We start from the raw sequence: 14,458 nt of genomic DNA, 5'->3' as shown, positions 1-14,458 counted from the left end.
GTGTATGGGTGGAAGGAAGCTGTGGGTTCTACTCACTTCTCCCTGGGTAGGAGAGAATAAGCTACACCAGCAAGGCCTCAGTAGAAGAGCAAGATTTATTTTGTAGCAAGAGCAAGCTATGTGCACAGCTATATAATGTTTGTCATATGCAGCAATGGGTTTTACCCACTGCTGGAAACACCCGTATTGTCTAATAGACAAGGTTGGGTGATAAATAAATATCTTCCTCAATGTTCATATCTTTTTTATTTACATGTATTATTTTCTTTCTTTTGGACTTGCACTATAGATCATCATCAAATCATTGTTCAGATGATGTGGTATTCTTTTGGATATATTGCTTGGAGGAGCACAGATAGCCTCGAGAGAGTAACCAAAACTAAAATTATCTAACCAAATTGTAGCCAACGTAACCAGTTCCTTTGGAGTCCGTTTGGGATTGTACTTCCCACCGAATTTATCTGTTACAAATACAGTTTAGTCTGATGGGTCTAAATCCAGGTATCGTGGAATTTCAAGTTTAGAAGGAGCACAAGAACCTATTTTTCTTTTCCTGAATAAAGAAATGAGACCATTCATATACCGCACCTCAGGGCGGCCTTTTAGTATCTTTGAAGGCTCCAACGCGATTTATAGTTAAGGTGCTTGAGGTAGGGTCATCAGTTCTAGTCCGATCAGTATAAGTTGCCTCCAATTGGCTGACGGGCCTGATGAATGCAAAGGAAGAGAGAGAAGTGAGCGTGGAATTGCGACATGATGGGTCATTCATTTCGGGCGATCAAAGATGACTCAAAGGGACTTAGTCCACTGGATCACCTGGGCCCTATATCGTATCTAAATATGCAAAAAGAAATTAACAGATATTTTTCTAAGCTCTATTGATAACAGCAAAAGCCCAAGACAATTTTTTTTCATTTCACACCATAAATCTAAAGGACAACATTCCTCAGATTTCAAGAAAATTTTCAGGTATATTTCAATTCATGTTTAATGTTACTTTATCGTTCCCTGTTGATTTTACTTTTTAGATGTATATTAGGACGATTTGACTAAGAATTAATCAAATCAAATTAATGCTTACGCTAGGAATTCTCGGAGGCCTTCCTCTGTGGTCAGCAAGTTAGCCAATCGATTGCCTGGACAGGAAGGCTTCTAGGTGTGGGTTCTTGGTCTCAGTTATGATGTCTGGTATGTATTATGTATTCTTCAACAAAACCTAGAAATAGCACAGTATAAAAATAAAAAAGTTAATACTGAAATAATAACAATAGTAATTCAGCATAATAAAATAGAAGATAAAAATATTTTATATTATGTAGTTCTTGGTGGCATTTCAATAAGTAGTTTGGGAATAATATTGATTTTGACTCACCAAAAAATTCGTTTTCCACATTGATATTTCTTCATCAAATTTTCTAAATAACTATAACAATACAGAGAATACCTTGATTTAGATCAGTATTAATTATTCACAATAATCTTCTATATAATTGCATAAAAATATCTCTATAATATGTATCTTCGGAGTTTAATAAAAAAAAAAATCATGTGCCTGGTGTAAATCAAAAACAGGTGTACGTAAGCTGTTCTTACGTACCACTCTACTCTGGAATCAATTTCTTTTGTCTTCTTTTAAAGTTATGCGGTTTCCATTCTTACCCTTACGCATCTTATCCATATGAAAACATCGATAAATTTCATAATAACCATGGAAATACGAAAACATTTTCTTATTAATAAGTGTAGCAGCACAGCTACCTCCCAAATATCCTTGGAGGAAGGAGTATAATGGAGGTGGATGAGCTTATAGAAAAAATGAAGCCAAAAAGGCGGGCCTTATGTGTCTTTCAGAGGCGTAGCAGAGCAGTAGGGGAAGAGTACGAGCCAATAACTGGCTGCCTTCTGTTTCAGTTTAGATTCTGTAGCGGACATTCTAATTATCCTCAACGTAAACCTTTCTTTAGAGTTATCAACCCCCTGTGAGAATAAGTCAACCACTGTCTACTCTAAATGCAAATATTTAATAAATTTTATATTACAGTGCAAGAGACTTTGTGATTTATCTACCCAAAAAAACATATCTAAAAAAAAGTAATTGTGTAAATTTGTTTATGACGGATATGTTGAATCTTTCAGTTTGTATAGTTTATTTTGTTTTGTATAAAATATTTAATTTTAATTGGCCACAGTTCTTAGTGTAAGTTAAATATTGTATTTTTTATGTTCATATGTATGTTAGTTAGTACGATATCTTTAAATAAATGTGTACTAATGAGTGTAGGTACATTATTATGTTTTTACGTATAATAAATGTAAAAAGTAAAGGTAATATCTGGTTTATTAATGCGTATTTCATCACTCTTCATGGCCTTCAACAATTTTATGGTATTTGCTACATATAGATTTTTCTGTAATCATCAGCTTCCCAACTGTATATTATACATCTACATTATTACTATAATTTTCGGAAAATTATTTTTAACTGGAAAAATATTTCTTTAGTTTTCTCTTTCACTTTATTATAACTTTCTGCATAGTTTATGCTTTTACATATAAGCTCTTAACGAGGATAACTGCTTTTAATGACTACTTAAATGTATACTGGTACAAAGAGATAATGAAAATTGCATAAGCCGTTTTCGAGAAAATCGAAGATCCTGTAGATCGATTTTAATAAAACAATTCCCTGTCATAACACAGGCAAATATTATACAGGCATATTATATTATATTATACAGGCAAATATACTACACCTTCATATCTAACTTCATTTTTTCATACGTTTTTGTTTTTAGGCTAGACTGAGCATATAGACAAACGTAATTTTAAAACACATATTTACGTAGAAAACTTGGTTTGGATATTTTTCATGATCGCAATGATTCTCCTTATTATATATTTTATATACAAGAAAGTGAAAGTAAAATTAAAAAATATATTAATTTATGAGTGTGATTTAGAGTAGTGAACACAATAATAAAATACTTAATCAAGTAATATAGAAAAGAGATAATAAAACAATAAATCCAATACTAACTTTCATGACCTAGTAAGGGTAATCTGTGATAGAAATTATATTTTCACTAGAAAATGTGTAATGAATAAGAAAGTGGTTAGGAAAAAATTATTGACATTGCAATTGAAGGGAATGGATTTTCTAGTCAATATCCAACTCACCGCTAATGAATTGGCGTTTTATCGTGACAGTAATTGCATAAATATTGTGGGTAAAATAGATTAACATTATCCAATGTACTTATCGCTCATGATGATCACAACTTTATTTACTATAAAATCAAGCCACTTCATTAAGTGGTGGAAACGTCAATCCAATCAATTGTGAAATCATCAATAATTATTTGATAATTTCACTATTTTGACAATACTGAAGCGTAAATTTTTCTTAGTTAATAATAGTTAGAAAGAATCATTTTAGCGAAATTTCCAATTATACTCTTTACTTTTAATCTCATAATTTAATATGTTTAGTGAAGTATTTAATTTTATTTGTCAATTGTTCCATTGCTTTGATGATATAACTTAATATTTATTATTATAATAAACTAGGCGGGTTACGCTCTTTCTGCCTAACCGCAGACCAACCCCTATTTTACTATTATAAAAATAATTGTATATAATTGACAAATCTCACAAAATGCGTTCTTCATAAGCAAAATTCAATTTTTTGCGACAAATTTTTATTGTTTGTTCCACCTTGTATGTAAAATAAAATATTACGTAGTGATCATATGCAAAATAAAATATTACATGGTGGTCATATGTAAAATGAAATGTTACATGGTGATCACTAGTAACGTTTTATTGATAAGAGTTAATCAATAAAATAAGTCAATATTGTTACAGCATATATGGTATATGTATTCGATATGTTTAAAATTGTATTTTGTATACGGGAAATAATTTTCTCATCTCCTCTAACATTCTAATCTCCTCATAATGAATGCCAGATTGCCGAACCGTTGGTAGAATAGCCAAATAATGAGGTGAGTAGAAATAGCCATCAATTAGAATGCTATAAAACACCACGAAATGACAATATTTCTAGTTAACTAAAAAAGGCATGTGCTAAAGCCTATGTTTCTAAAATGGAGTTTTTGTTGAAAAGGTCTATGGAATTGAGATGGCAGACGAACAGGGGGAGGGCTACTTACTCTACTAAAAGGGTCCGAAAACGAATTCTTATTACTATTAAGGAATATTACTCCATCCTGATATTTTTTTCAGATAATTTTTAATTTATTTATTTTATTATCTTGTTGGAGACTGGTAGTTTTATTAATAATGAAAAAGCTATTAGGGTATACTAGTCTGTAAATTTAAATAAATCAACGCGAGGTTTCGATATTAAAATTAAAATTGCCCTTGATGATGGCTAATAAATCTTTGAATAATAATTATTATTATTAATAATTTTTAGTATATTATATGTCTTGCTTTCATCATTAGATCGCTATGAAAATATTAATATACCATTCTGAAGATGGTCTATATCTTTGTCCTCTCAGTATGGTAAAGATACACTCTGTTCTTCCTCTTTCACTAGTAATTTTTATTTTATTTTATTTAAATTAATTCAATTTAAGCTTAACGAATTGGATTATGTGGAATCGAAGCATTTTAAATGCCAGTTCCAAAGCTTGACGCAAATGAAATTTTAAAAAAATTCGCAGATATTTTTTGTATTCAAAACTACTTATGTTAGCTTCAATACATTTATCCCAAAGCCAAGCAAGCCTTTTATTTTTATATATTGTTCTAGTATTTTTTTTAATGCGTCAAGGGCACAATGAAACAAAATAAGGGTGAATAACAATAATAATAATAAAGGCTTAAGAACCCGAAGGTTCAATGCCGGTACTACCAATCGTCTATACCCATCCTTCTAGTAACGGACGTATAGGTTTATTTAAACTGTGTATAACTGACTATTAAAAATTAAAAAAATTGTCACAACCTTCTTTAATAAAACATATTATACCTCCAACGTTTCGGCCATCAAGGACAATCTTAATTTTAGTGTCGCAGACTCACAAAATTTGCAGGCTTTTAGCCCCAAGTCAAACACAGATGTGGTTAGTTAATGATAGTAAAATACAAAAATTGTGAAGGACAGAAATTATTAAAATGCTATAGCAACAAACAAGTTTATTTAAACTGTGTTAACTGACTTAGGCATAATAGTTTGCAAATTTTAATAAATTAATATTAGGCTATGATACCAAAATTAACATTGTCCTTGATGATGGCTGGATCGGCCGAAACGTTGGACATCTAATATGTTTTAATTAAGAAGGTTCAGACTATCTGGATAATTTTATTATTATTAATAAAACTACAAGTCTCGAACAAGATAATAAAATATATAAATCAAAAATCATCTGAATAAGTATGAGGAAGTAGAGACTCGTTCGTCTGGCATCTTCTCAATTTCTTAGACCTTTAGACCCTAAAAACTCCATTTTAGAAACTCCAGCTTAACCGCATGTCTTCATTAGCTCACTAGAAATATTGTTAGTTCCCGCTGCTTTATAAGATTCTAATTTTCCGATGGTTATTTTGACTTGTCTACTTTACTTGGCTCTTCAACCAACGGTTCACCACTCAGGTGTGCATTATATGAGAAGATAGAAAATTATTTCCCGTACTTTTGTCTCTTATTATTGTATATCACATTTTCCTTTTATAAAAATAGATATTTTTCAAAGTTGTAGTAAACAAAGCAATTTTTATCTTAATGTGCATTATTGATGGCCAGACTATCATTAATTTAAAAAGTAAATTTATTGATATCGCTATATTTTGACTAATTGTCAAAAAATATATTATTCATATATGCTTATAATTTAATAGTGTATGTGTTATTATATTTGATCAAAATGGTCAATACCTGCAATTTATCTATACATAGTATTTTAAAAGGTTGAATAATATATTTAGAAAAAAATATACAATAATTAAATCAGATGAATTTGTCTATTGTTTTTATAGAAGATATAAGTGAAAAATAGATATTTAATCCGAAACCCCTTGTGGGTGATATTATTTTAATAAATTATTTATAACCTGAAATATTATTTCATAATTTAATTTAACAGGACTCTTCGAATAAAATAAATGTATAATAAATTAATATGAAAGTATAATTACTTTGCTGACTGTTTCATTACCACCACTACGTCATTCCATAGCTTCGTTACATTCTTCTTGTGGCATTACGGCTCCTTCTGTAATTTTAGTAATTTTTTTTCTCATGAAATAACGATTTTTAGAAGTAGAAACTTGATTGACTATTAGTGATTTCACGCAGTCTCTTGTCAAAGCATTGTAATCCAATGTTAGTGATGCTCGGTATAAGGATGAGAATTTGTAAAAATCAATTCAAAATAAATAAAATTACTATTACTTACTGTGTACATGTGATAAATATAGTTAATCTAATGCTAAACAATTAAGTTTTAAGATTTGACCCTTACCTTTCTTTTGTATATAAAAATTACAATTACATCCATGCCATCGCATCCATACAAAGCTGCAATGGTATAATCTGTTCAAAAAAGCTATATTTTAACACCGAACGAATTTGGAATATACACAGTAATCTTTTTCCCGATTACAGGACTACAAGAGCTCAAAAAACAGAATATAACAGAGCTAATCCCTTAGAGCTCCCGAACAGATTGGAGCCCGCTCAACAGGTGGTTTCTAGCCCCTGTCCTTGTCAGCTGGAAAAATTATCAGTCAACAGCTCAACAAGTTAAACTTGTGCTACGTCTTAAATGATTCATCCCCTCCCAAAGTATTCTTCACATTATGTAATATATATATATACGGTCTCTTGTCAAAGCGACAATACATTATATATATAATGTATAATTATTATTATGATAATGCTATATGTTCCCGACATCATGTATTGCCATTTTAGATGTTTATTGCACCAATTTTATCAATGAAACTACAATTTTTTTTTTATTACAGTATTGGTAATGATAGTTATTAGACGTGCTATAAATTTTATCAATGTCACTTGTCAGCTTATGAACAGCCTGAATCAAAAACTAAAATTCTTAGGGTACATGCTTGGGATAAACGACTACAACAATTTTGATAAATCTTGGTGAATCAATGGCAATCAAGTGCTTTAAATACCGAATAGAAATATTAAATATCTTCTATGATATATGTACTAGAGGTCTATGGTTTAGAACGCTCGGCTATCGTGAGGGGCTCTTATTCCTAGTACGTTTAGGGCAGACTCATGCCATCATTGATGACACCGCCTTCAGCGGACCCGGCAATTTATCTTATAATGCCACTCTGGCTAACCAAGATCAATATTTGCCTGCATATATACATCCATTTTTATTGTATATATTTAATTTGTTTATGTTTATTTTTCTAGGAGGTCAGAAAAAAATAAATAAATAAATATCCTCTATAAAAGATTAATAGAAATATTGAAGGAAACAGTGCAGGTCCAGAATATATATTCATGCTAAAAACCTTAAATGAAATCCAGAAATAGGGGTTATGAAGAAAAAAAAAATAAATAAATATCCTCATTGAAATAGTTTCACGGGGCTGAACTGCCGAATCGTCAAATAATTTTCCTCAAAGTAATAAACAACCAGTTCTCATTTTTGGAAATAATAAACAATATATAAATAGCTAAAGGTGAAAAACGGCAATAATACAGATAGGCTCAAATTTGAAAAAAAGCCAAAACTACGCTCGTAAGCGTTGTTTACGACTTTGTTGTATTTTGTTATATCATAAAAAAAGTTTATATTCGTTATTTCTTTCTCAACACCCCATAATATTAATTTTATTTTTTATAGCAACAGAAGAAAAAACAATTTTTTTTCAACACTTCCTGTCTTGTTATTATTTTTTTTTTTTTCAAAAATCACAAAAAATAGCAATAACTTTAACAAGATACTAACAATCTACTCAAAACTTGGTGAATTAAGTAGGGTGATAAGGGAAAGTTTTGTGATTCGCGCATCGCACTAGATTTTTATTTTTTATTTATTGGTGCAGTGGAACCTATTGATGAGGAGTCTGGCTTTAAAGGACGCATCTATTTGTAGGACAATTTTAAATATTCGGCACGGTTTAATCTGAATGTTTTTGAAATCTGTCTTCAACCAACCCCTTGAAAATAAAGCTTATGTAGCAAAATAAAAAAAATCTCTTTGGTACCTTATCGCATATGTTGGTTTAATTTACGTATTATAATAATAAGGTATAGGTTAATCTTTAATTTTAAATAAATATAGCAATTGGCATCAAACTTTCAATTGTGTTCATTTAATCTATATTCATCCTTCAGTTTAGCAATACCGAAGCATTACCTAATTTGCTAGATTTTTTCCACAAACAATAAAGCATTAACCTTCAAATATAGTTAATTATGTACCCAATGGGAATGTGCAGAAAACGGATAATTTTCAGAAAACACAATTTTTAAAAGAGGATTTTTAGGTTTAATAACTAAAAAAAAATTAAATTAGTAAGAAAGGCCTATTACTATGGACAAAAGTTTTAAAATAATTTTATTATGACGTATTATTCTTCTTCTTAAGTATGCTTATACATATTGAATGAATCGATGCTTATAGTCCTATATTTTTTTTTCCTTGGGTGTGGTAGGCTACATTATTTTTCAATAAAAAGTTTAAAATCGATGTTTAGATAAAAATGAATTGGTATTACACTTTCTCATCCACACATATTATTTTAATTTATTAATGTTATAATAATATTTTTAGTTTAGTTTACTTATATTTTCTTATCTGTTTCAGGTATGTTATGATCAAGCCTTTTTGGAGAAAAAAAGAGTATCTTATACTTGGTATGATGAACGAATAATATCTCTTTAATTTTAACGTTAGTACGTTTAGGATTTGCTTAAATTATTATAAATTATAATTTTAAGAATTATAACTTATCTTAAAATTATTGATTCGATTTTTAATAATCAAATATAATTTGCCTGGGTGTGTTTCTAATTTAGAATTTCATTTAGATGAATGAATGTATTTCCACCTTATCTTCTTTGACTGTGCCGGAAATGGATTATTTATTTTTCCTATATATCCACTTCGATATGGTTTTTACATTTCTGTAGGATTTTTATTTGCAGACTATAAACCTGACCGCAGGGATAATATTACAAATAGTTCACTAATAATTTTTAATAAACAGATATTTCTTGGCTTGATAAATTGCAACAGTCAGAAAAAGTAGGGGGATATTTAATGATTAATTTTACACCCTCTTTGTACCTGAACCTTCCTTGAATATTGTGACTTATATTCTGTAAATATAATTGATTTCATTACCATTTTGAGATCGAAATGAGCGTACAATGTTGTTTTACTTTATTCTTTGCATCTTAAGATAAAATGAGTGTTGGATCTATCAGTAAAGGTGGGAGTATACAGAGATGTAAGTGGGAAGATTATGTTGACCATAGAGATTAGAATTTGGATTTAGCTCATTAAAGAAAGGTGTTGGGGACTGTTATCGATCTTGAGTACTAATTAGCATTATTCTTATTTATTTATTTTTGGTTTGTCTTCTTTTAATAATAACATTGTTTATAGTCTCTTGTACGAGACTATACCTCCCCATAATCTACTGTTAAAAAAAAATATATATATATATAATATAACGGTTATATCAACCATGTAAGGCCCACCAGGCCGATCTGGTATAAAATAAAGTATAAATATAGTATTAATTACGAGTATTACTTAGTGAGATACACTTCAACTTTAAAAATGCCAGGGTACATGGACCGTTTGTAGCTGAGGGAGCTAAGGGAAGTTATGACGTAGTTCTTTGCAACCTCGCAACTGCAGCGGCGCGGGTTTCTATCTGGACTGCGGGTCGACTTTTATCTCAGTACCTGTTCCACGAAATGAAAATCTGACACCTTCCCCTCCTACATTGTTAGCGTAAGGTCTATAGATGACCTCCCGTCTACTCTTTATCCGTTTCTCAGAAATGACTAGGAAGGGGTTTAAAAAAAACTGAATACCATGGTATGTCGCTAGATAAGAAAGATAAAGTATAACCGAGCAGATCGGTAATTATTGTAACCTTCATAACTATATACAATATTTTAATTTATTAAAAAAAAAATCAATAGTTACTAAAAAATATTCACAATTATAAATAGATATTTATATAATAAAAAATAGAATTCTATTTAATAATAATTGTCCATATTAGGTAAACAATTAATATAAATTCGAGGAAATTTCCCGTTACTATGATTGAATTCTTCATTGCTCTTAATACATAGTTCATTATTAGTCGACAAACAAAAAATAAGTTCTTACAGAGCTGAAAATTAAGTTGTATTAAAGAAAGTTTTATACCTTTTTCATACTAATTATTGGAATTTTATTATTACAAAATAATTTTTTAAATAGCCAAGACTAAACCAGTACTTAATTTTTGTTTGTTTGTTTTCAACAATATACCCTATTCCTAGCAAAAGTAATGGTTATCCTACTGATTACTGACCTATATAACCAAATAGATTCGTTTCGTGGGTCTGACACGAAATAAATTCTAACTCTGTCAGGCCAGATTCGAACCGGCACCGCTTCTAATTCGAGGTTGCTAAGGCTGGCATCGATACAATATTGAGGAGCACCTTAGTTTGGCTGGAGATTTGTGAGGTATGAAATATTTCCAAAATAAAAAGAATCCTCTAAAACTATAAATAATATTGTAATATGTAAGTTTTTTATTTAATGATAATGGTTTGGCAGTATCAGATCTAGAGATGACCAGTTGATATGAATCGTAGAATGTCCTTAAGGCGTGTGACATCTTAACATTTGAAACCTCTTTTCATCGCGAAACTAAAAACCAGAATCAAATGACTCTAAAATAAATTATAATTATGTTTGAGGATTGTTTCATTATATGCATCTTACATGTGTTCAACATGCATGGCTTAATAGAAGTCGAATGGCGCTCAAGTATCAGATTGTATTAAATTTACCTTCCCGGTTAAGGTTTCGGTAATCCAATGAGTGTTTCCTTGATAATTCTGTATTCAAGACCTTATTGGATATTTATTTTTATTAATAGCTATAGGCTTTATTACTTTTTTATCGTTATGGCCTTTTTTTATTTTTCATTCGTAGCCTATGGTCTTTTCCTCATAATTTATTAATTTTCCGATTTGTAAAACCATTCATGGAGACATCCCTTTGTTGGTATTCGGTCATATCGACATATAGAGTGTCCGCTATGAATGGCGCGGTAGAGTTTTCCTGATTCAATGATGTTCCGATATGCGACGGACTTCCGTTGCAGCCTTTGGGACAATAGACCTCCTGTCCTAGGGTTTTTTTTTACCTTGGCGATAAACGTGGACTGTATCTGCTCCAAATCGTCTAGTCCAATTTCTGTCAATGAAGGTACAATAACATTGTACTAAAAGCTTTGAAGGTAATATTATTTTACAATAGGATCAAATTTATAGGTATTATCTTAATCCTATATATGCACGTTTTTGTGAATTTGGAAAATATATAGTAGTGTAGATAATTGGTCGATCTACTAAATTTTCCAGACAATGAAAGTTAGTTTCAATCAGAGATATGTTACTTACTGAATTAATCTGAAGAAATAAAGTTTGAAATGCGGCATATTCCATATCTCTGTAATCCGAAAGACTAAATTGAAATAAGGAAAGCCGGATGGTGCAATTCATTAATGGATGCAACATATAGGAACAATTCAAGGGGGTATATACTACAAAATAAGCTATTCGTAAGTCCCTATACTTCATTTAGCTTCCTAATATTGTGAAACTAAAATCAATAAAGACCGAAATACTACAGTTGTGCTTGGAATCGAAACTACTATTAACGATACCTATCAAGAAAAAAGCAATAAGAAAATTGAGAACATTTACAGGCCAATTTGAACTTACAGTTTTGGGTTTTTAACAATTAACAATTAACAAAACATTAAAAATAATTGCACTACATAATTAACTACTGTATCATTACTTTTGTTTAAGATGAAAACTGAGATGAACCTTATCGTGTTATTTATAATTATCAGAATATTAATGGACTCAAATATGAGTAAATAACTAAGCAATCAAGGATTTATAATTAGTGAAACATTCATGGCCAGGAAAAGATATGTACAGCCAATATCGCATTTTCCCTCAAATAAGGACATGGTTTGTTTTGTATCACTCCGCTTTAATATGGATTTTGTTAAGAGCGATCCACCGTAAAGGAAAAAAAATAAATCTGTACCTCAACTATCCATGAAGGGTGCTGAGCTTTGAAAATTTTTTTTTACCCTTTGGGTACCTCTACGGTCACTCCAAATTGAGTACGAGAGTAGACAATTTGTTTGTGAATTGAGTTGGAGTTTATTATTGTGGTCTGTGTTCTCAATTGTTTCCCAATCGCCCCGTGTCTTTTCAACATTAATGAAACAGTAAAATTTCATAAGTTTTCCAATCTAAGAACTCGGGATACTATTGGAGACCTATTCAGGAAACTTAATGACTGCTGCTCACATTTTTTTTTTTTTTATTACATATCATTTTATTTTTAAGTTTCAGCTTATGCTTTCTAATATTTTTATAATTTAAATATGTTACTTTAGTATTAGAAGAGTTTAGTTTCCGAAATAGTATATTTATAGCTGTAATGAACAAATTAGCTATATGGAGATTATCATATAATTATTGAACAAGGCTAAGATACCATGGGGATTCAATGTGCCTAGGGGTTATAGAGCCCTTTAAATTGTATATTGATTGAATAAGATTTTTATTTAATTTAGAGTTTTTTTTTGTAATGCTAGATAAAAATAAAAACACAAGTATGGATAATGATGCGTGCATTATGAATGAAATTAGATAACACATTTAACTAACACAGAAGCAAAAGTATATATCTCACATGGAACGTAGTCTGGTCTTATTTAGTACTCGAGGCCGGCATGGACCTGACTTAATACTTCCATTTCAATTCCGCTTTGCTATTACTTAAATTCAATCGAGAACTGCAGAAAGCAAACATGTTGATATTTATAGGCTGGGACAGGTGGGGTTTTTGTAATTTAGAATTAAATTGTATTTACAAGGCACAGGCCATGGAGTTCCATATAAATTCTCTGGGCGGGTCTTATTTCCTCGGACTAAATTTTCAATTCAATATGCTATTGTATACCTCAGATCGCATTTTTAGATAATATATTTATTTTTATTAGATACCATATCTTATTAAAATGAATGTTAAATTCGTTACGATATGAATAAAATAAACGCTCTCAATTCCAAGATTTTGAGGTACCTACCTAAATCTGAGGAGGTTTACATTAGTAGTTATCGATATAACTCTGGGATTACTAATACTTCTCCTACTAGTAAAAAAAAAATTGAAAAAAAAATACTTAGAAACACCATCATGAAGTGTGTAATTATACACAATTCTCTTAAGTACAGGTATTCAGTAAAAAAAAAAAAATAAAAATCTGGAATGTTTTTAACAAGAAATTTACATGCTAGTGGTGTTTCATGTAGCCGTTGAAAATGAGAGGAAGAAGGCAACTGTTGTGATCTCAATATAGAACAAAAGCCAAAGAGTTTCACAACGTTAAAAAAAAAAAAAAAATTCACTTGGAGTATATGTCCTTAAAATTATCAATAGCACTAGAAGACCTAATAAAATATCATTGAAAGTGTAGTAAATTAAAATAGATTTTTAAAAAGTAGCATTTCATAAAAAAATCAATAAAAAAGCAGTAGTTGGTGAATTTATTTTGGGAAATTTAAGTCTCAGAAATTATTCAACGTACAGATGTTTGACAGCAGACAATCAATAGCTAGATCAGTAGCTTTTCATGTTATCTGTCAAAATATATTCGCAAAATGTTGATTTCTAATTTTTCAGACAAAATGTTTGATTTATAAAAAAAATATTTCTCAGGAATTATTAGACGTAGAGATGTCTGCCAGTACTCAAAATAAAGTTATTTTAAACTAGCTTATTACACTTATCTTCGTAGAGGTATTAATTTTTATAATATATTTTAGCAAGCGTACTCTACTTTAAATTACATACATAAAAAAAAAAAAAAAGAAGATTGTAAATGTTGACGACCATTTTGGGTTTTAAGTGTGTATATATTTTTTTACTATCTTTGGAATCTTTATATAGTTTAATACTTTTGACTTAAATATACTTTTATGAGAGAAAATGTTTAGAATTGAAATAATGGAAAAGTTAAACGATAAAAAGCTAGAAAACAAAAATTAAAATGTGTTAGGAAAGAAATGATAAAAATCATGTATATCTTTAGTACATAATTCAAGAATTTTTGTAATGTGACAATTTACAAAATTGCATGCTGGGACTATTTATATAGTATTAATAGTTTA

General features: G+C 29.9%; 1 long non-coding RNA gene across 3 annotated transcripts in view; it reads right to left on the bottom strand.

Annotated features, from left to right (window-relative positions):
- Positions 1 to 1,031: 1,031 nt before the first annotated feature.
- LOC106678233 (uncharacterized) overlaps positions 1,032 to 14,458 on the bottom strand; it is a 208,455-nt gene continuing 195,028 nt past the window's right edge. For all 3 annotated transcript variants that reach the window (XR_010842986.1, XR_010842988.1, XR_010842987.1), the window contains 2 exons: positions 1,373 to 1,423; positions 1,032 to 1,204 (listed from right to left, as the gene is read on the bottom strand). This is a non-coding gene — a long non-coding RNA (uncharacterized lncRNA). The remainder of the gene's footprint in view (positions 1,205 to 1,372; positions 1,424 to 14,458) is intronic.

The sequence above is a fragment of the Halyomorpha halys genome, unplaced genomic scaffold (assembly GCF_000696795.3).
Source record: "Halyomorpha halys isolate HHAL.00 unplaced genomic scaffold, Hhal_1.1 Scaffold10.1, whole genome shotgun sequence".
Classification (NCBI taxonomy): Eukaryota; Metazoa; Arthropoda; class Insecta; order Hemiptera; family Pentatomidae; genus Halyomorpha; species Halyomorpha halys.
Note: the sequence above shows the minus strand (reverse complement) of the source record. Positions and strands in the feature narration are given on the sequence as shown.